This window comes from Tympanuchus pallidicinctus, unplaced genomic scaffold, assembly GCF_026119805.1.
Source record: "Tympanuchus pallidicinctus isolate F22 unplaced genomic scaffold, pur_lepc_1.0 scaffold14, whole genome shotgun sequence".
NCBI lineage: Eukaryota > Metazoa > Chordata > Aves > Galliformes > Phasianidae > Tympanuchus > Tympanuchus pallidicinctus.
The window spans coordinates 11915828-11940727 of NW_026294659.1; the positions used below are offsets into that span (position 1 = coordinate 11915828).

The 24900-nt window shown below is 44.6% G+C and overlaps 1 long non-coding RNA gene across 4 annotated transcripts in view; it reads left to right on the top strand.

Annotated features, from left to right (window-relative positions):
• The first annotated feature begins 291 nt into the window (after positions 1 to 291).
• Positions 292 to 24900, top strand: part of LOC128076508 (uncharacterized) — a 37392-nt gene continuing 12783 nt past the window's right edge. For 2 of the 4 annotated variants that reach the window (XR_008204403.1, XR_008204404.1), the window contains exons 1-4: positions 292 to 501; positions 4384 to 4438; positions 4535 to 4642; positions 12502 to 12712. This is a non-coding gene — a long non-coding RNA (uncharacterized LOC128076508). Of the gene's footprint in view, positions 502 to 4383; positions 4439 to 4534; positions 4643 to 12501; positions 12983 to 24900 lie in introns of all 4 variants that reach the window. The other 2 variants (XR_008204405.1, XR_008204406.1) reach the window with 2 other exon arrangements.

Genomic DNA, 24900 nt, shown 5'->3' on the forward strand with positions numbered 1-24900 from the left:
ATTTAAGACCAGTCCTTGTGGCTCTTCTTGGTTCACTGATTTACTCCTGTAGGTCTGTTTCACTGGATCCCACTAATCACTAGATTCTGAGCTTTTGAGGAAACAATAAAAAGGGCTTTATAAAGCTCCTTACCAAGGTGACCCCCCTGTCCTGTCCAAGGTGCAGGCAAATGCCAGCAAAAGGCAAACAAAGGGAAAATAACTTTGACTTCAAATAGTCCTTGAAGCCGGTTCTTACAGCACTTCATTAGTATATGCCAGTGTAAGGTGACACTGTCATTCTGCTTTGCTTTGTGTTAGCAGCAAGTTTGGTGATGCTTCCTTGCTCTTGTGATCCATCATATATCTTGTGATATTTATTGCTTTATAAATGTTGGTGGTCACATGAGAATCTGAGCTGTTCGTTTCTATGCTGTTTCTAGGCCTCATGGTCAGACGGATATTTTAGGGCCCTCCTGTGAGCCTGAAGACAAGGATATCAGAAGACAAATAGACCTTCAGGTAGGCCAAGGTTTCTTTGTTTACCTGTTTTCTTGTACTTTTCAAAGCAAACTGCTTAAGTCATTCTAATCCAATGTCATGACTTGGGGAAGCTTGAATTGGGACTTTCCAAGCATGTGAGATTAGTTACAGACTATTTATGTTACAGCTCTGTTTTGCTCTCCTTGCTTATATGTCCTCCTTTGGCTTGTTCTTTATCCTGACGTTATGCTGCAAGTATTTTTTCCTCAAGCACAGTGAGTATAGACGCTGGATAGGAGACTGGGGAGTACATGGAGCACTCACCATTTTTTCTCACCCAAGGTTTTCTAGGGAAAGAACTGTTCTACAGTGAGTTTATGGGCAGCTTTGGAAAGTACAGCACAGAAGTTTTACTGAAGTTGTCCCACTTTCAGTCAACGCGGGGTTTTCCCCACCCCACAATTTCTAGCTCTCCCAAGCATGGAAGCTGGGAAACAATGGAAAAAATGAGGTAGCCTGCCCTTTCAGAAGACATTTTGTAATGTCACTCTGCTCGCCTTCCCACAGCCTGCAGGTGATGTTGATCGTGTTTACAGGAAATGCCATGAGTAATTTGCAAAGTGAAAGCAGCTTACACTGGGTGAGGGCCTGTCTGATGAGACAGAGCCATGCTGTGTTGCTGGGCTCATGAGTTGGAGAGGAGCAGTTTGGGGAAGAGGTTGTGTAATAATTCTTCCAATATTGGTGTATTGGAAGGACAGCTTGAGGCCAACGTGACTCTGTCAAAAGACCTTGCTTAGCATTGCCACCTTGCTAGAAGAAGCAAATTCTAGACCCTTTTTCACCTAATCCTTTTTGCCCTTACCCTGTTGTATGACTCCAGAATGCAGCACAGCCTCAGCCCAACAGAACATACCAGTTACTTCCTGAAGGTCTTGAAGCACCTCTGTCTCTCCCTACATATCCCTTCCCTCAGTACACTATCTGGGAAGCATAAGAGCCACAGTGCAGAAAAGGCTTGTGCATCCTGTGTAGATGCCTACAGCTCCTGGAGACAGCATGTGTCTGCTGAGCTCCCCAGGTAGTCCTGCTCATGGCTCAGTTCAATTCCTGAGTGTGCTGGGAGACCTCCTCCCTTCCCATGTTTCCTTGAAATCCTCTGTTTCTCATTCAGAGTGCAAATCTGGGTTATATCATGTAATTTTTTCCCAGTCTGGGAAATGCTAGTCTCTCCACTCACTCTTCGCATTACCCCACTGTCTGCTGTGGTTCCCAGGCTGGTTGTGCTTTTTTCCCAGACTGTGAAGACAGTGCTAGTGAAATTACACAAGGCACAAATCGGGAGGTTGGAGCAGAAGCCCAAAGATGTGCCTCCTAGCAGGATTTATCTGGGGAGCTCCTTCCCTGTCTGTAGGTAATCCTGATTAAATAGTGCATCACCTTTCCATCCTCACTGTGACCAGTTGCATGGGATACTGACAGAGCACTTGCCTCTGTAGGAGCCATCTTCCAACCATGTCCCTTTTCTTGTTCCTCAGCACAGATGTTCTTTTAGTACAATTTTGAGAGACTGATCTGTGCCTCCTGTGAGCAAACACGCTGTAGTTTACGCCTATGCTCTCCTGTGCTATTGTTCCCAGCCTGCTATCATTTCACATCAGCGTTCATTCCAACTTTCAGCTCCTTCTCATTACTGAGGTACGTGCACATTATTAGTACTTACAGACCCAGAACAGGGCCGGGTCTCTGTGCCAGGATCTGTAAGGAATGATCCTGCTAGGAAGCAAACACAGCCGAGTTCAACAAACTGAGCAAGCAGAGAGCGTACCCAATGTTCAGAGGCAAGGAAGCAGCTTGCTTTTGTGTGGCACTGGGCATTCCTGGCATTTCTCCCTGATCCTTGCAGAAAGAAAAGACGAAGAACATTCTGCACCTGTCCCAGAAGAACATTCAATGCAGTGTTTCCTCTTCTTCCCAGAGCGTAGCAACCTGCCAGGGACATGAAGGCACACAGAGGGAGGTGTAGAAACAAGGAGGAATGTGGAAGACGGAGGGCTTGAGGGAGATGGTGAGACCTGGAGAGTTGTGGGGGCACGTGGAAGGATATGGGGTGTTATGGAGGAACATGGAAGAATGCGTGGGGATATGGAGAGACACAGTAGGACGTACATATGGAGAGACATGGAGGGACATAGGGGAGTGTAGGTTCTGGGGCAGGTGAGGAGCCTGTAGCTGGATGAAGAGCCTCAGATTGATCAGGGAGGTTGCCCAAGATCAATTTCATGTACTGCTCACTGGGCTTGGAGCACAGAGAAGCCAGCTAGTGCTGTTTTGGCCACAGACTTAGAGTGTTTGTACCTTGCCCATTGTGAGGAGGAAACCTGCCTTCTGAGCAGGTACTTGGCTGACAGGGTTGGTATCTGTTCCATTCCTCTTTCCAGCAGAGCTTCTTTACCCAAACATTGTTTTCAATAAAAATGTTGAAAATGAATACAGTACAGACAACAGTGAAATGTCTATAGTCAAACTGCGCTGTGGGCTAAATCCACACTCAGTCATCAATGACTACCTGATGCACCATACCTACCAGAATTGGTTCTATCAGCTATTTGCTTAGCTGATGCTGCTCTGCAGGGCCATCATAGTAACATGCAAAAAATATCCTGAAATAAATGCAGTATTCTTATAGAATGTGAGCAAATCTGCATTCCATTTTCCATGGTTATTTAAAATATAATCCTTCTTTGACTTGGCCTGATAGCTGTGGCATGTGTGATGAGTCAAATGTCACAGAATTGCTTCTTATTATCTTACACAAAGAATAGGTATGAGCTTTGTCTCTCTTATGTCTCCCTTTGCCTTCATTTAAAAAGTTACAGAGTCTGCTATGCTGTGCTTACACTTATATGTAGGACTTAAGTGGTGATCTGTGTTTTTTTCCACAGCCAAAAAATTCATTGACCACTAAGTCTGAGTAAATCCCCATGTCTTTTTTTCAGGTCTCAGCTAAGGTATAACTATCTTGACCTTCTGGAGCCTTCCAGTTTTGCTTAGTTGAGAGTTTTCTTGTAGCTGGAATTATGTCTCCCAGTTATTCAGCTGCTCTGGCCACACTCTTTCCATTGAGTACCTGCTCCTACTGAGCCCAAAGGTTTTAAATGCCTTTCATCCTTATTATTATTATTATTATTATTAATATTATTTTGCCTGGTTCCATCATAAAGTGTCTTCTTCCAGATTCTTACTATCTGTTTGTCTAATATTTATACTCATTCCCTGGTCATAGTCACAGAACTGTGATAAATTCATCTTCTGGTTTCTTTAGGTTCCTTAGGATGTGTCTCAGTGGGCAGGTGAGGGCAGACACAAATTAACTGCACCCACACAATGTCGCTCAGGTTCCAGGCATTTCTAGCCCAGAAGCTGTGTGATTCTGCAGGCAGCACTGCACCAACATGGGGCAAAACCTGCAATTTGGCTCAATACCCACCTGGAGGTGGACACAAACAAACCTGTGAGTCCTGTACCAAGTCTGCATCTTGGCCTGCCTTCATCAGTTCACTTCATTTGGTACAACTTGGCTCTCAGTGAACCAGAAAGTGTGGGGCTTGCCAGAACTGAAGAATGTGTGAGTGTGTTTGTGGAGGTCAGGGAAAAACATATATATTTTTTTAAACCTGAAAAACTAGCTCATCTGTGCATCATAATAGGGATTTTGGAGTTAAGACTGTTGTGACGGTTGTGGGCTAGAGTCATTAGAGCAGTACTGCGCTACTGGGACATTTACAGGCTGCCTCCACACTTACCATTGCTCAGAAGACAGACATTCTCTTCTCCCTTTTGCTAAGCCTGCCTGAACTGGAGGGCTTTTGCATGACTGTGAAGGAAAGAGCGTAATTCTTCTTTATGATCTGCTTCAAGCAAAGCTACAGCAACCAAATGGACCGTGCTGTGCGAAACTCAACGTCATGTTCATGTGAGTTAAACATCCCCCTCTGGTGCTGGAGCAAACAATGGTAAACACCAGCAGCTGAAAGTGGGTGGTTTTTTTTTTCTTTCTTCCTGGCAACAGCCCAGCAGACTGATGGAGATCAAAAATTACCTTATCACCTGAAGGTCTGCGGAGAAGCCAGGAGATGTTGAAACCTCCCACCACCTCCAACATCAAAGGCTGCAGCAGGTATCTTTCCAGGTGCTTTTTCACAGCCAGCCTCAGTGAAAGCTCCCATTCAAAAAGCAGTAACTCAGGAACATTAGGTGTAGCTTCTGGTGGCTGAACCGGTTAAAGTTACCCTTCAGTGTCACCAGAATCGCACACTGAAAGGGGAAATTCAAGGAGGAAAACAAAAGAGTCCTACCTAGGGGATTGGCTGCTTTACAGGGGCTGGTAATGAGATCATACTGCCGTGATTCAAGGTCACAAATTTGACTTCAGATAAGGTGTAGCAACAGCCTTGATCTGTAATGGTGGCTGTTCAGCAGCCTGTGTGAAATTAATGGATAGTCTCTTGTAGCCTTTTAATTTAACAAGGTGATTGCTATAAGTTTTGTAAAAAATATCACCAAACACAACTACTAAAATGAGCTGACATGTGATACTGAATAACAAAGTTCAGTGAAGTCTTTTGTACTGATGCATTGAATGATGATGTATTCACACCGCTTTGCTGTTCTTTGTTGGAGCTTTAGGGCAGAGATGTTAACAAAGCACGTTCTGTATATTTGCAACATAACAAAAAAAAAGCTTTTTTTTTTTCCTGTAGGGCATGTGACTCTATTTCATGTGACTCTAACTTTAGACATCCCATAAGGTAGCAGCATTATCCAGAAACTTGTCTTGTTCTATCTTACATCTTACTGAGAACACCTTGTCTGAAAAGATGCAGGCTGCTTTCTGCTCTGTACCTTTGTGCAGGGAGAATTCAGAGTTCCTGGTGCAGTCCCGTTGTGCTGTGGTAACCTCCTTTAGAGTTCTCTGTATTAAAGATGAAGGTATTGGTAACATTCAATTTTGGCTTTCATATATATATTTTACCTATTGTAAAGTACTTTCTGTACTGTTGTACTGCAGCAGCCTATTCATTTATGTGCTTTTAGGCGCCTTTGGGTAACAGAAATTACACCTATCAGCCACAATGGAAAGACAGACCAAAAACAAACCTGTCAGATCTCTAATTTCTGTAAAAGCAGGGGGGAAAAAAGAGTCTGAAAATGGTACCCTCTACTTTCTGGTGATCTTATGCATTCATCAACAAGGTGCCCCAAATCCATTCTTAACTACAGCTACAATCTTTTTTAATAAGGGTATCTCCTGGGTACTGATGAAAGACTTGTAGGATGTCTTTATTATTATTAAATCTCTGATAAGTTAATTTTGGTTCTGGCAAATATTCCTATGATTTACTCTTGGCAAACAAAAAAGCTGCTCTAGCTTGTTGCTGTAGGTGCAGTCCTGATGCCTCATTCTGTGTATAAAACAGAGATTTTGAATACTGGAGAATCTGCAGTCCAAAAAAAACCTGCTAGGGAGCAGAAGACACACTAGTAGGTGACAAAAACAGAGTTCGCTGACTGCAGTTTGCAAAATGCCGTGGATTATTTCTGTTTATTGCCTAGGACTGTACAAGAAGATCAGAATTTAAGCTTGGACATTCTTGGATATTTTCCCCATGAGATTTGCGTCTGTACAGAGAGAATGTTATAATATGCTTTCTTCTCCTTGGAGAAGGGATGATATCCCCTTGGCAACATGAGTGATCACTTAAATGGAACAATAACATTAAGCAAGTGTTTGCAGTTGTCCTTCAGGGTGCTTTAGCATCTGGAAACAAGAGAAAGAGTGGTAAGCATTTTGTGGGTAGGCAATTAGGAAGACAGAAATGTGCTTGGGAGAGAGAAGCATATGTCAGAAATGGATTTATTCCATAAAAAGAGTGAAAAACTCTTTTTTTTAAGTGAGCAGTTTGGGAGGATGTTCTGTAGGCGACTTATGATATGACTACTGAATGAGGGATTTGCCCCTTTCTCTGTGGTGTGAGCCATTGTCTGAGAAAAGACTTTGATCCGGTTCAGAGTCTGCCCAGGCATGGAATACCTCAGTCAGTGAGTGTCTCGGTGAGTGACGTTTCTGTGCTCAGTGCCTTCTCCCTGTCTTGGGAGGAAATGAATAACAACTACAGCTACCTCTTTGGCATCTCTGTGTGAAACAAGCTACGGGAGCATTTTCAGCTAAGGCTAAGGGGAAAGCTCCAGCACAAACAAGGAGTCTTGTACAGCAACTCTTGGACACAGTTGTCATTCAACTCAGAAGTAGCTCTCTGCAAGGTTTCTACTAACATTAACAATTTGTCCCTTGCACTGGTGGAAAGCTGGTGAGTTCTGTGAAGCCCTGGATCTGTAGTGGTCAGATGGAATTGTTGAGCCTCAGTGCACTTCACATAGTGCCATCACTTGCAGAATTATGGGCTTTAACTCAGCTCTGTGGGTTCATTCCTTGCTATCTCCCCACTGGCCTTTCTGGCTGTCACAAAACTCAGATTTTCACCCATGCAAAGTTCAAAGTGGCTGCTCACTGTGAGTTCCACTTTCCAAGGTAGAACTTTCCCTCAGACAAAAGTATGGAAGGTTGGTGCCTCCAGCAAGGAGCAGAGAAGGACTGGAGCACAGATCACACTGCAGTTAAAGAAAGCGATACTGTGATGAGGTCAAAACAAGCAGCTAAAATATGGAAGTCAGGCAACTTGGTCAAACTGGAGTTTGGCATAGAGAATGTGATAATGCCAATTTCATGTTCTGTCTTTTTCTTTGGTGCATCATTTTTTTTTCTGCCTTCCATGTTTTTATTCTTTTTTTTTTTTTTTTTTTTTTTTAAACAAGAGCTGTTTTGAAGGTCAAAACTTTAGGAGGCAGAACAGGTAGAGAAATTACAAATAATGTTGGAGTGATGCTCTAATGCCCATTCCTAAGAACCTGTGATGTAAAAAGTCTCAGAAGTCGCAGTTCAAGTGTTCTTTGCATGTCTAGCTTGTCCTATAGTGCTTTTGTTTTTCAGGATTCATGTCTGTATGTACTCAAATTTACATGCTGTTTTATGCATTCAGAAGAGTTACTTTCTCCCTTTTCTTTCACCTCGAATGGATGCTATGGTTTTATGTGGGAATGAGCAACACTTACGACAGGTAAGCTGACAAAAGCAGCAAAATCTTGGGTGTCTGCAACATGAACAGTTAGGCTGTTGTTTCCATGTCCCTGCTGAGGATGGGAAATGTTTTGCCATCACTCTTCCTACATACATAGTCCTAAAGTGTTCAGAAGGGCTAAATTTCTAGTGAAATGATCTTCAGGTAGTGTTGTCATGATAGAGAGAAGACGGACTCAGTTCTCATAGACCATAGTACAATACTGAGCTTGTAGCAGAGCTTCAGTAGGATGTTTTTAACAGTCTGAGATCTGGAAAGTCTTTTTTTCCTCAGTGGTCAGTTACTGCAAACAAAATGGCCTCCTCCTTCTTTTGTCAGGATTAATTCCTGCAATCCATACTGTACATTTCTCTGTGCTTGTCTGCTAACTAAGTAGAAAGTGCTAAGCAATCATGCATAATTCATTACTCTCAATTAAAATGCAAATTTATTGTCAGTCTTTTGGGGTAATTAAAGCACCATTGTGAGAATAGGTTTATGTTCTGTATCTTTTGCAAAAATAAATAATGTTTTATGTTCTGTTTGAAGAGGTGCAGTTGATCACCAAGTGGGACACAACTGAACGTCCAGAGAAGATCTTTCAGTTAGCACGTATCTAATATTCAACAGGGCATGAATCTACTTTGTTATAAAGTGAGCTGCCTTATTATCTGTGGAATTAGATGCTCGTGTTTTTGTTTTTGGCATAGATGGAAAGTATTATTTATAGGTATATTTCCACACTGCCCCCCAAAATACAGACTATTTTATTGGTCTCCAGCTATTCCTCAGAAGCCTACTCTAAACACATGACTTACCAGGTTGGGTCTTGCAGGTTAGATTAGGCTTCATAATTTATAACCTTGAAGTTCCCCGTGCAGTTGGGTATCTATGAAATGAAGGACTATGTGCAAGAAGAAAACAATCTTCTACAAGGATGGGGTAGTGAAAGGGTGCACAGTGTGAGACTTAGTAGCAATTGTAGTAGAATTGTCCTTGAAGATTTGCAGAATGTAGTGAAAGTGATCTTGAGATTGTGGATGAAGGGTGGATATTAGGAAACATTTCTTCTCAGAAAGAGTGGTGAGGCACTGGCATAGGCTGCCCATGGTGTGATAGAGTCACTGCCTCTTGAAATGTTCAAGAAAAGGGTGAATGTCACACTGAGTGGCATGGTCTAGAGCAGTTATAGGTTTGGCTTGATAGTTTGACTAGATGATCTTAGAGGTCTTTCCAATTTTAATGATTCTATGATTCTGTGATTCTATGAAGTGCAAAGAGCTCATGAAAGAAAACTGTTACAGGGTCATGCATGGGTAGAGAGAGGGAGAGGATTCCCACCTCCCCCTCACAAATTGCTATGGGATTGGAATTGTTTCACTACCACTCTTCTGCTTATTTCTTCTTTCTAACAAAAACTTGACCTCTCTGTCTGCATCCTGTCATTCTGTCTCTGCCTCCCATGGACAGGCAGACAGAAGGTCATTTCAGCTCCAGGGGAGGGTTTTGTTCTGAGCAGAAGCCTCTTAGACAGGGAAGGGAGGTGTTTTGCTGTGCCATCCCCTGAAGTCATGTTATTCTCACATCAAGGCTATGTGTGGCTCTGTCAGAAGGTCTGGCATTCATTACCTGCCTTCTGCCATAATCTTATGGCTTTAGAAATATGCAGGGAATTTCACGATCCACCCTTCTAGCCCAGTCAGCACACTCAGCCCCAGTCCAACCACCCAGGCCTGAGCGGGTCTCACTGGGCAGGCCAGGTGCGTGCTGGAGTGGCCCAGTATCAGCTCTGTCACTGTAGGCAGTGCAGAGTGAAGCTGATAGTGATCAACAGCACGTGTACAAGCTGCGAGGCTTTTGATGCTGGGGTTCATGTGTGTTGAGTTAGCCAGCACATCTTAATCAGATTTTCTTTTTTAAATGAAGATTTGAAGCGCTCTTATCTCCCCCATCCTTTCCCCTCCTTTGAACTCGTGCTTTGCTGACGTCTCCACAGACGCAGCCTTTCCCTCTGCCAGGCCCCAGCAGGGCCCAGCCACAGCGCCAACTCAGCTAGGCAAAATGGCGGGTGCTGCTAAGTGTGCTGGGACGGGCCTGGCACAGCTCTGGAACAAGGAGCTCATCATCCGCCACTGTGATGTTGGACCATATTTTACCAGTGGCACAGGGGGGATGGAAAAAGGACAGACAAAGCCCTTGGAAGAGGATCTGATGAATTCAATAACAGCCTGTCTGTTCTGGCCTTCCCTGAGCACCAGCCATTTCCTCATGGGTGCAGGGAGTCTCCAGAAAGCAAACCCTGAAACTCATCAGCTCTGCTTGCAAAATTCTGAGTCTTTGTCCTAACCACAAACACTTCACCAGCACCCCACCCGCCGCAGAACACAATAGCTCGTTCCCTCCATGCCTCTCCAAGCTTTTCACAGATACTAGTCAACATTTTCATGTTATTATTACAGCTTTACTTTATTACTCTCCATTTTTTAATAAAAATGCTCATGCTGCTTTGGTCCAATTCTTTATTTATGACCCATTCTGATTTAATAGCCACACGTAAGACTGCATTGAGGGAGAAAATGGATGTATTTGATTTGTTTCAGAATCATTTCTGAAACATTTTTCCAGCGGACTTAATGGCTTGCATCCTCCTGGGGAGGCTCAGGTACTGGCCAGTGTGTGCTGGCCTCGCTGTAGCACGGTCCACGATAACAGGTTCTCCCTCTGCAGCATGCCGTGCTTTTCTCCTGCCTCTCATTTCGTGTCTACAGGCATCTGTTGCCTGTGACAGCCAGGCACTATCGGTGGGTCAGGTCCTGCCTACAGCCTTCACGAGCACTTCATGTGTCTGGGGAGAGGCCTGGGCAAAGCCCAGGTGCCTGAGGGACGGGAGCTGAGCACACGCGATGGCTTCACGGTATTATCTCACAGCCACACCAGAATAATCTCTTAGGTGGATTATTTCCAAAGCCACAGCGAGAGCGTGCCATTTCCAGGGTCTCAGACAAAGTGCTCACGGAGCCGTTTCTCGTTTTGTTTGCCCACTGATGAAGATTAGGTAAAGGCCGTGTGTTACTCAGCCTCCGTTATGAAGACGCTCAGTGAGTGCCTGCAAAGGAGGAGCTCGCTTTTAGAGCCCAGAAGATTGTTAAGAGCCTGGCCATGATTCATACTGCTCCTGAACCCTCCGAGCAGTGTCAAGGGAGGAGGCAGCCATCTGACAACTGCTAGGTCAATCCCAAACAGCTTGCCAGGGAAGCCTATCAAGCCCCAGTAATTGGGTTTGATTTAAATCTTTCTCCTCATCACCCCTTCTGGGTTGAGTCATCTCCACTAAAGGCAAGAGAGGCTGTCTCTGGAGCAGCGCAGCCATGCTAGTACCTAGTAGCAAGTCACCATCGTTTTTATGTTTTATTATTTCCATCTCAATTTTGCTGCTCCATTGGAGTTGCAAGACGACAATAATCAAGGAAGCAGAGGCTTTTGAGCCCGCTTATTAGCCCCCCAGCTATCTGAAGGATAATGCATAGAGCTCTTTCCCCAGAATTGCAGTGGCTGCAGTGGCTGTCTGTGACACTACAGCAAAAGGTATATGAATCCTGACCCCTTGGGATTGCACATACCAAGGAAGCCATTTCACAGGGTATTTTTTCTTCATTTTGCTGTCTGTTTCTCACATCGAAAAAATGCAGCTCTTTACCTGAGGCTACAGGCTCATACAGGCTTCTCTTGTGACTAAGCAGCATACTGCTTTGCAATACAATGGTTTTTGTATTGCAAGGACAGGAGTGCATGGGGGAGCTGGCAGAATAACCTAGCCCTGATCTGATCTTTCAGTGTGTCTCGTTTTTGTTTTGGGACAGAAAATGTCAGCTTGCTGTTGCCTTGCTCATGGTCTCAGAGGAGGAGGGTGAGTGAGAAAGGTTATCACAGCAAAGAGAAATGGATCTCAATGACGGGCAGCAAAAGCTAGCTGGTTAAATTAATAAGCACTTCCTTTGGTACCATTCGAGGACGAGAAGTCTCATGGCATCAAAGGGAGAGAAATGGAATCTAGACTGCCCTGGGCTTTTGGGGGGAACGGGCAAAAAGGGAGGCTTCCTATGCAACATGTGGGAGAAATGGAGAAAGAGTGTTTTCTTCTGGACTTGGTGCTCGCCCTGTGTGTGTGAGGAAGGTTGCTATAAGCAATGCATGTGATCTTGCAGAATAAGAAGGATCACTGAACAGGTGACGCAGGAAAAGGAGGATTACACCGCATGTGATGGCAGAAGGAGGATGGAGCGTTCTTGCAAGCAGTGTAAGGATTGGGATTACTATGGGATTTTCTTGGGGATCTAGGTATAGTGAAGAAACTCTATCCCCTACCTTACACTTGGGACCTCTGAAAGGGCAAGTGAAAGGTCATGAGGAGCCATCTCATGTATATTAAAGAGCTTTGAAGTACTTGCTACTTCTCTAGCTGACTTAAGCAAATACTGTGCAAGAGAGTATGATTTTTGGGGCCATACCTAGCAAGGGTCACGTCTCCAGTGGCAGGAGAGAGTGAGGTGGGAAGCTCACTATAACCATGAATTGTTTCTTTAATTTAGTAGCAGTAACAAAACTTTCAATCTGGGAGAGGAAGGTTGTAAAGTTTGGCTGAAAGTTAATCTTAAGAAGTAGCAGCCTCTGTGATTAGTCCAGCAAAATGGTCAAATTTTGGCTGAGTTATGAGGTTTTGAAAATGAATAATTGCTGTTGTTTATATAACACCCACGCACAAACCATAAATGTTTGGCTGTTTGACCTTAGCCATGACCACAGAGATCTGCAGTAGATGCTGTTCACATTCTCCCTGTTACACTGCTCTGCTTCCTTCCAGCTGCCTCAGCAAGGCTGCTCCGGGAGGGATGCGCTGCAAGTGATACCAACAGCAGGGATAGGGACAGACTCAGCTGGAGAAAGGGGAAAGCAAAGCTGGAAAGGGGCCAGGCTGCAGAAAACATGGGAAAATCAAGGCTCACAGAACAGAAAAGGACAAAAAGACGAAATGAAAGGATAATTGCAGATGGGGAAATGATGCCAACAGAGAGGTAAGAGCAGCCTTTGTATTGTATGTACGGACTGTTTGCTATCTGCACATCGTTTCATAAAGGACATAGCACAATGCATGCGATGACAGTTGTACTGGCAGAGCAAGAGACAGAAAATTAGCAAACACTGAAGCAGAATTACAGATGGACAGTCAAATACCAGGAGGAAAAGAATGGGCAAAGAAAGCTGGGAGAAAAGAAGAATGGCTTCAATTAAAATAAAAAGGCTGTAAAAGAAAAAAAAAAAAAAAAGTTACATTCTTCATAAGGGTAAGGCTTATTTCCCCAGCGCTCTCCTTTGTCCCAGTTATGCTTCTCCTTTCACCTCCTGCCCAGGCTTTGTCCCTCCCTGCAAAAAGCCTCCCTTCCCAAAGCCTTTCACTGTGCACTCCTGCCACTCCCATCCTGTCTCCCCATCCACTGTCCCCTCCTTCCCTGTTCACTGTTCCTTCCTTTCCCTCTTGGTTCATCCACCAGGAGGAGGAAGATGGCCATCATCCATGCTGCCACTGGCCCTTCCCACCCCACAGCAGCATGCCAAGCTAAGCTGGAACCCATGATATCCTCATGCAAGGGGCTGACAAAGTAATAGCCCCCTTCTACCTCTGGGACACTGGGTGCTAGTGGCAGGGGCACAGCTGCCAGCAGGTCCTCTCCTCTGGTGGCATAGGACATGCAGGGGCAGGAGGGGATCTCCACAACAGCACAGCATGAGGTGCCAGCTGCACAGACGAAAGCAGGATTATCCCTCTGCTTGCCAGCAAGGATGAAATCTGACCACTGGCTACTGCTGCAGCATATGAGCTGATGCTTTAAAATATTTTTAAGCTGAAATGGAAAGTACTGTCCTGGTGTCAATTCAGGATGACCAAGTCCAAGCTGCATTTTGGGACGCTGGGAATGTCAGCTTTGGTACCCAAAGAACGTCAAAAAGAGGGTTTTCAGAAAACAGTATGGGAATAAATGGGCTGCTCTTCCCTTTCTCTTTAGTTCTGAGGAGAGCCAAGTGCAGGCCCACACCATGGCTGTCCTCAACACAGTGGGGTCTGCATAGCAAGAACAACTTCCAGAGGATTGCCTGGCTCTGTAATGGGTTTTGCAATGAGCCCTCCGCTCATACCCATGCTAGCTGCTATAAAACCAGCTTATTATGCATTAGGAATTCACTTATGGCACAGACAACTAGGCTGATCTACCTAAGACAAAGCAACTTTCATTTTCAGCCAATATGGACTGCAGTCAATGTGCATGAAGGCCTGCATGAGAGAGTGTTTTCCTTCATTTCTACCAGTTGAGTAGAAGCCAAATAGTTTCAGCTTGAGAAGTGAAGGCTCAGGGAGATCTTGTTAATACATAAAAATACCCGAAGGGAGAGTGCAAAGAGGATGGAGACAGGATCTTTTTGGTGGTGTCCAGTGACAAGATGAGGCAATGGGCACAAACTGACACACAGTAGTTTGTCTGAACATCAGGAAACACTTCTTCACTGTGAATGTGACCAAATAATGAAAAGGGTAGTCCAGAGAAATTGTGGAATCTCCTCCTTGAAGATTTTCAAGAGCTGCCTGGACATGGACCTGGGCAACCTGCTCTGGGTGTCCCTGCTTGAGCAAGTGATCACCAAAAAACTCTTCTCATCTCAGCCATTCTGTGTTTTTGTGATTCTTTGGCTGCTGGCACAGTGAACAACAACAGAAAAGTCTCTAGAAGGAACTGGGCAGTGTGGGGAGGCCTCTCTATGAGCTGTGCAGAAAGCTGGAGGAAGGATATAAAGGAGAAAAGAAAGGACAAAAAAGAAAAAAAACAACAACAGCAAAGAGTACACTTCCGATAGAAAGCAGGAGGGGGAAGAATTTAACTCAAGAAATTTCCACTCGGGTCTTAGTTTCTCCCTGTGCTGATGGAGAACAAGAAGGAAGCCCAAGCCCCAAGCGACTTTCCTTTGTTCATGCTCAAAAGGAAGCTTCCACCCTTCAGGCAGAACACCTGGTGTCAAACACCAAATCCCACAAGTTCTACTCAGACAAATTTCAGGTAATGGCTATGATAGCACTCCTGTGTGAGGATGCACACCAGCATTTGACCAGAGATGGTAGATAAATAGGTTAATTCTGCCAACAGTCAGAAATGTATGCAATTTGTTGTGGGAATTTGGGATTGTAACCACAGTGGCTGCAACAGACTCTGAGCTATCTCTGCTTAATTAGAAACATAGCTGGGTTTTGTCAAAGCAGGTAGATTCTCTGATGTCTGCGAATGGACTAAATTGCCTCTGTTTAGACTGCTCTTTTGGCCACCCTGACGGCTTGGAGTAAGAATCAGACTGGGCCCTGACATAAGCAAATATTATCTCCCAGTTACTCATTCACGGGATATATATGTTCCAACCTGCCACATGCTGTGCACGTATTTCCCATTACAGCTTTCCCACTAACCACATTTAGCTAGATGTTGGTCTGATCCTGTGTCTTGCCATATAATCCTACAGCCTGGAGATGTTCACACAGCTGTGGGAAAAATGGGATGCTCAGCCAGTCTGAAGGTCTTCACTCCTCCTGTCTAAGCATAAGCACTGGCACCTTCATTAGAGCATCTGAATTTTACTGGAGAGAGAAAACCAGAAAGAGAATGGCAGAGTTTGCCAGATTTGCCCTACAAAGCATTCAGAGCTAGGGTATTTTCTTTTCCTGGCTGCCTGTCAGATTGCTTTTCTTCTATATCACTGCTGCCTTCAGTGTGCTTGGTGCCTGCCGGCCCCACTGCTCTTCTGTCTCCAGCTGGCCCAAGCATAAAGGAAGAAAATTAGAGATTTCCAAAACTTTCTTCCTCTAGTCTGAGAGGAGCTGACAAAAGTCAGCTGCAGAGCCAGGAGCTCTGCGCTTCATTTGAGCTGTCTTACTTCCTTTAGCTACTGTGTTGAGTGATGTTATTAGACTACTTGCTCCCAAAAGCAATGCTTTTAGGACTAAGTCCAGAATATCTACGAAATAAAGGCAGCTTATGATCCAGGCACAGTTCCTATGGTTTTTAACTCTATCAGAGTGGTTGAATCACGAGAGAAAGAGGAAGGAACCATCTGGAACATATCCTTCAGCCTCCGGCATGCAGTGTTTGAGTGTTTTGATTGTCCCTTGTGACCTGGAAGCCTGTCCAAAGCTACTTCACCTACTCAAACCACAGAGGTCCATATGAGTAGGAAAGCTGTTCCTTCTGGAAGAGCTTCCAGAAAAGGTGCAGAGCGCATCCATTGGCAAGGATTTTTGGTCCAAGGGCTTCATGGGATGTTCTCATCACCTTCTGCAGGGGGTTGTGCACAAAAGTGCAGAGAAATCATCTGGTCTTCAGATGCTGTCTGGGAAAATTGGAAAGGCTCAGTCTAAACTGTGTCCAGGTGAAAACCACGCTAACAGTCACTCAGCGAGGCTGAATGTCCTTGGCAGCTATTAATTATTATCAGTCCCTTACTTCAACAGAGTGTGTGAGAGGCTTTCAAGTGCAGCATTCCACAATCTCTGTGCAAGCTATTATTGATTTGGCAAAAAAAAAAAAAAAAAAAGAAAGAAAGAAAGAAAGAAAAAAAAAAAATGGACAGTGATAAGTTTGTGTTTGGAGTAGGCTGGAAGGACGTGAATAAAACCATGAAGTCAGGAAAGAATGTGCTTGTTTTGAAGGACGTGTTACCTCTCGCTTGTTGGGTTTAACTATTACTTGACGTCAAGGCCCCTTTGCTACTTTTGGGAAGCAAATGATGGATGGGGAGAAAGCTTACTTTTGATGTATTTCATGGAGGAAAGTAGAATTAGTGATTACTGCATGCAGGCAAAGAAATCTAACATTAATTTATTTATGTATTTAGATTCAGTCCTCTTATAACAATTTTCTGAGAGACCTTGTCCAACTCAGTCACTGTATATTTTTCCATTGTTTCCCTGGATTCTCTGTGTTGGGAAGGAAACATGCTGCAGCTGTACAAAAATGCATGAGGCAGTTGTATCTCTAATAGGAGAAAAAATAGGGATCTGAATGGCTGGTGTAGTAACAGCCCTTGATCTTTGGCGCTGTGGTATGTCTTGCAGTTTCCTGGCATGGCAAAAAATTGAACCGCCCCGCTCACACAATAGCAGAGACCAAGCTTGTGATTTGCCTTTAATTTGCAGCTTGTGTCCCACTCTCCCCTTCTTCTTGCCCTCCTCCCTTTGTATTCCTCATTCACACTGTAATCAGAGGAGGGTTAACAAAATGCCACTGTGATTCAGGTTACAACAACTGCCACCATCTGTGCTGAATCAGAGAAGATGCAGCAGGGAGAAATGGCTCAAAAGGAGGAGACTTTCCCTTTAGAGGTGTTAAGCACAAGGGATTCACACAGCTTCCTTGAGGCAGCCAAATGCTATACATTTAGGGGGCAATCTCCCTGTGTAGCTGACAGCCAGAAGCGCATTGTGTGATAGTCAGGGTTGCAAGATATGAAACCTGTTCTTCCTCCCTGTCACTGGTGTGGTCCTTCACAAGCACATCGCATGAAGACAATGTCTATGCTAGCAAATCAACTAATACCAAACAGTTATCCCTAGGCACTGGTTCGCACGAGTATATCCACGCTATCAGAATGAGTCCTAGTGTGTTTTTAGCCCAGATGCACTGGGATTCTCCTCCAGAATTCTCCCGAGTGGCTTGATTGTTGGCAGGAGCCAGTTGCCACCTCCACTGACCACTTTGCAGCAACATGCCAAGTTACGAGATGAACCAGCCTGGCTGTGGGCTGCTCCTTGCCAGTTTGTTGAGAACAGGTCTCAGCAAAATGTCAAGTCCCAGCATAGACATAGCCGGTTTCTGTGGGTTTTTCCTTTGCTTTATTCCTCCTCGTTGCCAGAAGAGCCCTGCACGTGCCCAGCAGATGGCACTCCACTTCGGTTTTACACCGAAAAACCCCTCAGTGACCTGGCCCATCTAGGGGAGCAGGGCGATAGGTAGGGGCTGTCCTGCTCACCCAGTGATGCCGTTGCACCTGGGGAATGCCACCCTGTGCCCAGCCATGCATTTTCAGGTGATTTGATAAAATGACATTCATATGCACATATTCATACACATGTATGCATGCGTATCATAGGTGCAAACCCACTGTCCATTGTCAGAATGTCAGCACATGAAGGACTGAGAAGGGCAAAGGATGTTTAGAGGGTCTGAGGGTGGCTGTGTGCTTTCAGTGTGATACTGCTATCAGGCTCCAGGTGAGATCAAGGCTTTGTCATACCAGGCTACGTGCACATCCAATGTAAGGGGCAGATTAAAGTCCATGGGCATCCATCAAGAGGAGCTTTCCCCATCTACAGTCACACTGGTCAATCTGCCAACCAGCTCTGTCTCAGCACCCATTGCTTTAGCTGCAAAGCCATCCCCTTCTTTGTCTTCTCCTTATTTTATGAATCAGTTCTCTCTGAACCAATCAGTATGGCTCAGCACATCTCTTCATCAGAAATGAGTCCTCCATCTGCTACTCTTCTGTGACTACCTTTGCAGAGCATAGAGAAAATGTTAGAAACTCCTGTGAATGGCTGAGCCCCTTGGTGAGATGGGTTATTACTCTTTTTTTGTTGCTAGCAAGATTTGGGCTTGAAAGAAGAAAGAGACTGCTTGGCACCAGCAAGAAACTCATCCTGCTGGCTTCAATGTCTGCATTCAGACACCCTGCATGAAACAGGAATTACCAAGGGGAAGGCAACCCTTCCTTCAGTTCCTACAGGACTGCTGAGCCAACAGCTGTGGCTTCCTACCAAGCGTTTTACCTACGTGGCTTTAGATTTCAACTGTCTCTCTCTTCTGACATTTCAAAAATGTCCAGCCTGGTTAAAATTTGTGCTGTGGTTTTAAAATGGCTGCCTTCACAATCCAGATTTCTTTCTCAAGGATACAAGCTGACCAGAAATAAATCTTTCTTAAATCTGTTCCATGCAGATATATACTTTTCACTTGCAAATGCAGATTTGGGTAGTTTCATGCACAAAGGGCACTGTGTTATTGGTATCTTTTGTCTGCTGGTATGAATGACACTGTTCACTACTGGTATACATAAGATGGCAAGTACTTGAGCTTGAGCTTTGGACCCATGTCAGGGGAAAAATCATAGAATCTTCAAATCATTAAGGCTGGAAGAGACCTCTAAGATCCCCTAGTTCAACCATCAGCTCATCCCCACCATCCCCACTGACCTCAGAGTCACATCCCCACCTTGCCAAATCCCACCTTGCCTCAACCTCCTTTCAGGTGGTTGTAGAGAGTGATGAGGTATCATCTGAGCCTCCTCTTCTCCAGACTGGACAATCCCAGTTCCCTTAGCCACTCCCCATACAACTTGTGCACCAGACACTTCACCAGCTATTTGTGTCTATTTGCATCAATAAAAGCAGGCCTTGTACTACTGAACAGCTTAACAGTTTGTACTACTGAAAGCTTAACAGTTTCTTTTTGCTGCAGCCTAAGTCAGATCTGTGCACAAAATTCATGCAGGTGGATACATGGGAAAGCTGAGGAGCAGAGCACCTATCCATCAGGCTTCACAGCACTATGACCTTCAGCACTGCTGTGGCTGTGAGCTTGCCACCTCCTCTGAGAGCACATCATCTCCCTCCCCATAACAATCAGGTTGCAGCCTCTGGTGTTCCCTGGGTTTCTGTCACAGATTCCATCTCAGTTGCATCATGACTTTACCTGAAGTAAATGGTTTTTACTGAAATTGTCCATGCTGGACACAAAAAGTAAACCTTCAGGGTTTGAGTAAAAAAATATCTCCAGAGTTTTCAAGTTTGAGATGAAGAGGAAAAGCATCCATTTTCTCCAGCCTCTCCTGGCTTACAGTGCTCTCTCTGTGTTTGGCAGAGCTGAGCTTCTTCATGGAGCTAGAGCCCGCAATTTGGAAGTGTCCTCAGTGCCAGGAATGTACGTCTTACTTTCTGCTTAAAAGTACATCCCTGGCCAGCATCTTAAGAGTCCTGCGGTCCACATGCACCCCATCTACATGCCAGCTGGGTTTCTGATGTCTCTCTGTTTCTGCATTTGCTAAACATGCTCCATTACACCGCTCCTTAAGGGTCCACAAAACAACTCACGTGGGCTTTCCCACCCATCTGAGCTTGCCCCAGTCCAAGTTTGACTAGAATTTTCCTAACCAAATCTTGGGCAAGAAGAGTGCCCAGATACTGAGAAGGAATGTGAAGACATGGAGGGAAAGAAGGTTGCAAGAAGCAAGGAAGGAGGCACAAGTGCTATGACAAAAGACAAAATTTATGGGGCACAGCACTATAAACTCATCACACAATAATCTAAGTAGACAGGATGTGAAAGAGGGGCAAGGAGAGAAAGGAAATAGTAAAATATAAGTATGGCTTGCACACAGCCAAGATGTCTTATCCAGGAAGGAGGCTGAAATAAGTGCTTACAGCTTTTTTTCCCTGTAGAGCACAAAGGAAAAGAGGCTAGTACTGTAATTGTAATCCAACTGACCCCAAATAACCAAAATCTGAAAAGAAAAAAAAAAAAAAAGAAGAGAAATTGTGTGTATACAATTTTTTTTTGCTCTTGCCATTTCAAGCAGCTGACAAAAACCTAATGAAAAAGCTGTACATCTATTCTAGGCTGAAATGCCAGTACAGGGGATTGCTATGATAAGCAGTTCCCAGCTGAACTGAAAGTGAGGACACAATAGCAAAGACAAAGCAATAAAATGTGCAGGTTTTAGTTAAGCATTTCATTCCTGCAATCCCTCTCACCTGTTCTCTTTCAACTCTCCATTTTATATTTTACCTGGGCAATTGTGCACACACATAAATGGCAAATAGACAAGCCTAACCTAGTTTTGCATCAGAATCTGCTATCCCCAACTTCCCTTGCCGTGTCATCCTCCAATATCACCCCCCATTGTGTGCCACGTAAACCCTTTCTCTTTGCAGACCCCTTGGCACAGCATCATCACAGGGGATCATAAGGCAGGTGTCCCCATTTCCAGCACAGCTGGCTGCACAGGCAGGGAGCAGCACGGCTGCAGAAAGCGATAAGCTGTTCGGCTGCGCAGTGTTTATCTCCCTGCTGGGTGACAACGGTTTCTCCTTGACCTGGGGCATGCCAGGCAGACTGCAGCCAGAGCAGGGGACTGCCATCTCAGGCAGCAGCTCACACAGCAGCTAACTGAGCATCCTCCTCACCTAGAGGATGAGGGAGTTTTGAACTGGTGACAGAAAGGTGGCATCCACCCCTCTGGGTCAGATGGTGGGGTGATGCAACCTTGTGTCCCCTGTGTGAGGCTGGGAGGTTCAGGCTGCCTAAGAAGGGAGGTGATGTAAATGGCAGTGCTGGGCTGCTGGAGCTAGGAGAAAATGGAGGGAGTCATTGCATGAACCCTTCCCTTCCCTTCCCTTCCCTTCCCTTCCCTTCCCTTCCCTTCCCTTCCCTTCCCTTCCCTTCCCTTCCCTTCCCTTCCCTTCCCTTCCCTTCCCTTCCCTTCCCTTCCCTTCCCTTTCCTTCATCTGCTTTCTTGAAAAAAATAGAAGAGTTTTAACTGTGTGAGTTACCAGCTATAGGGCAGGCCACTGTGAACAATAGGGTTAGGTTGCAATTATTCTGGGTATGTTTCTTTATGCAGCTCATTTTGAAGCCTTGGTCCTCCCTGATATGTTCAGCTGAAGGAGCAGAGTTAATTGGAGGAGTCTGTCTCAAATACTAAAGGTTACTTGAAAGCTGCAATTTTAGATTATAGAAATCTATGAAAGAACTCAAATGAACAACAGATCCTAAAGGATTCCTTTGGTGCAACTTCTGTTGGCTTGCAGTATTCCACAGCCTGGAAAAATGCTTGCAATGAATATTGCTTGTAGAAAAAGCTAAACTGTCAGATAGAAGAAGCCTGACTCAATGAGTGGCCCTATTGGCAATGACACAGCCTTGACTTCCTTGCTGAAGCAACTGGGCTCTGCTTTACAACAACTGTGGAAAGAATTTGCAGCAGAAGGAATTACTTGTAACATCTTCATGATAACCCTTCTCAAGGAACACTCTCTCCCCATGAATTTCACATCTTCTCCCAGCCCTCATTCCAGACACAGAACAGAATCATAGAATCATTAAGGTTGGAAAAGACCTCTAAGATCACCCAGTCAAACCACCAGCCCATCCCCACCATGCCCAGCAATCATGGCCCTCAGTGCCACATTCACACAGTTCTTGAGCACTTTCAGGGATGGTGACTCCACCACCTCCCTGGGCAGCCTGTGACACTACTTAACCTCTCTTTCTGAGAAGAATTATTTCCTCATATCCAAACTGAACTTCCCCTGGTGCAACTTGGGGCCATTCCCTCTCATCCTGTCCCCATTACCTGGAAGAATAGACCAGACCCCACCTAGCTACAGTCTCCTTTCAGGTAGTTGTAGAGAGTGATAAAGTTTTGTGCTTCATCCTTCTCCTGCCTCAAGCCCATCTCCTGTAGATCATTGCTTTTATGCATTCCCACAGGCTCTGCCATCAAGTGACACACATGGCTGTGTTAGTTTTCAGGAATCATTGCAGAATCACCAGTGCATCTCTTTTTGACCCCTTATTGCTGCTCTACCTGCCTATGTTGTACACAGAGGTGAAAGAGTTATATTGCTTGCTTGTTCAACAAGATGAGGGGCATCTGGGAGGGACAAGGAGAAAAAAGGACAAGAAAGGCAATTTGCTTAAAACAAGTTATCATGTTGGGGGGAAAAAGAGGAAACTGGCAAGTTGGTGTGTGATTACTCTTGACCCAACACTTGGTCATGTCCCAGTGTGGGAATGATGCCTTTTCTGTGGGAGAGGACAAGGGCATGTGCCCAGTCTTTGTGGGCTAACAGGCCACAAGCTCAAAAGAGACTGTTGTCCTTTTGTCTGGCATCTGTGTTTTGTATACACTACTTTTTGTGGTTAAAGGACCAGAAGAGACCTTGTTAAATACAGGGTCTGCTCAACATGTTCACCTCATATTCTTGGGATGCTGAGGTGGCCAGGCAGCACTGAGTTGAAGAAGTGAAGTTGCTCTTGGTTGTAGAATGGAGCTTGTCAGTAAAATAAAGACGAATGTCCTCACAATTAAAAATGATAGCACCCTCAGATATGTTGTGTCCTGTAGTTGCATTCTCCTCATGCTTCACCAGTCTTGGTTTCATTGCTAAGAAAGCTTTCCTCAGGACAGATTTTGCCTCCTGACCCAGAACTGCAAGAACCAACTCAGACCAGACCAGTGGCCCCTTTTAGTCTCTTCTCCTGGATCTGACAACAATTACTGTGTACTTAAAGTAAGGATATGAGGCTAGAAAAATCTCAGTGTCATCCACTGAGCCTACTGTAGGGAACGTGCTTTAGCAGGGAGGTTTTTCAAGGAAGGGAGGTTTTTCAAGGAAGGGAGGAAGGGAGCAAGGGAGGGAGGGAGCAAGGGAGGGAGGAAATATTCACGGTTGTCTCTCCGTAAGACCCTGTAAACTATGATAGTTTTGATCAGAGTTTCTCTGAATTAGGGAAGAAAGTCTCCTTTTCTTGATACTTTTAGTGTATTGCTCTTTAGGAAATTTCAGTCAGCTGTATCATTTTGCCTTTTATCCCATAACTCTGCTGCTTTGACATTCGGGTTATGCACCAGGAACACACTGGCACCAGTGACAGCCATTGTTTTCATTACAATGCTTGGGTTGCAAGCTAGTCCAGGAAAATTGGCATTCAATTCATGGCAACTTTTGCAAAATCCCAAACATCGAAAAGCAGATGCCCTGTATTCCTTCTGGTTTCTTGTTTCCCAGAGACTGTCTGGTACTTTGAGCTGTTTGCTGCGAGCCAACAAATGACCCAAATTTTATTTTATTTTACTTTTTGAATGAATAGTGGCTTTGTTTGGATATTCAGTGTGCAACAATATCAACATTAAGGTGAAAACTACTGGAGAGGAAAGAGGCATAGTGAGATTATAAAGGAGAAGGAAGAATGGAAGGAATTATGAGTGGGGGAAAAAGAAGTAGGTTACCAAGAAGAAATGCTAAAGGCAGCAACAGAAGTGGGAGGGAGCAAAGTGCAAGCCAAGAACCTCAGTCCACACCAGGAAGCAATGAGACTGCTCCTTAACCTTGATGATCCCCAGAGATCCCTTCCAACTCCTACAATTCTATGCTTCTGTGAACCCTCACATTTGGGAGAGGAGGGTGTGCAGCCACTTGCAACATGGCTGACTGAATAATCAATGAGATTGATAGCATATAGTCTTTACTGTAAATGCAAGCTGGAAACCTTTCCTTGCTCTGAGACCATCCAGCCCTCTGAGACCTTCCAACCCGAAACCCGTTTATTTTTCTCTCGAGCACAGTTGTATTAATAGAAGCAGCTCAGGAAGCCCTCAGCACAGTTTCAACACTTTATACAGCAGGGGTTCTTAATAGGATCTCCTCTATCCAGGGTGCCATTAGCTTCCTCTCTGTCTCTCCATTTTCCTTTCTAATAAAATGTTAGTCTAAACACACACTGGGGTGTTAAGAGGAATGATTTCTACACTGGATGTGTGTGTGTATGTGTGTGTGTGAAGGAGTTCTGACTTGTTCAAGCCTCTAGCTTTGAATGTTTTGTACCCATGCAAAAAAAATAAAATAAAATAAAATAAAATAAAATAAAATAAAATAAAATAAAATAAAATAAAATAAAAGTGAAAAATAGCACTCTATTGAATATGAGTGATCCAGGTGCAGGTTTTCTCATCTCTGCATCACATGCTTTGTTTCCCTAACTCCATCATGCAGCATAGGCTTCTCCTTATTCAGTGAGCACTTGCCTCCTGCCCTTGGCTTTCTGCCCAGTAGTGCAGGAAGTATTATTCCCATCACAGAGATACTGATGTTTGTAAAGCCACTTTTCTGAGCAGTACTACATTAGTACAAAACATGACAAGGATTTTTCCCTTCTTCCTTGGCCTTCTTGTTGCCTCACTTCTTATACTAGCTGTCGTATCTCACCATTCACAAAAGAATGTGGTACACTAACCTTTTGGATTTTGTGCCAGGTTCCTCCTCTTCTTTCCCAGAAATCACAGACAGCGTTCTGCACAAGTGCAGCCAAACATCACACAGGTTCCCCTCAGGAGACCATGTTTTCTGGAAAAAACTTGCTGTCAATTGTGTATTTTCAGACAATTTGGGCAT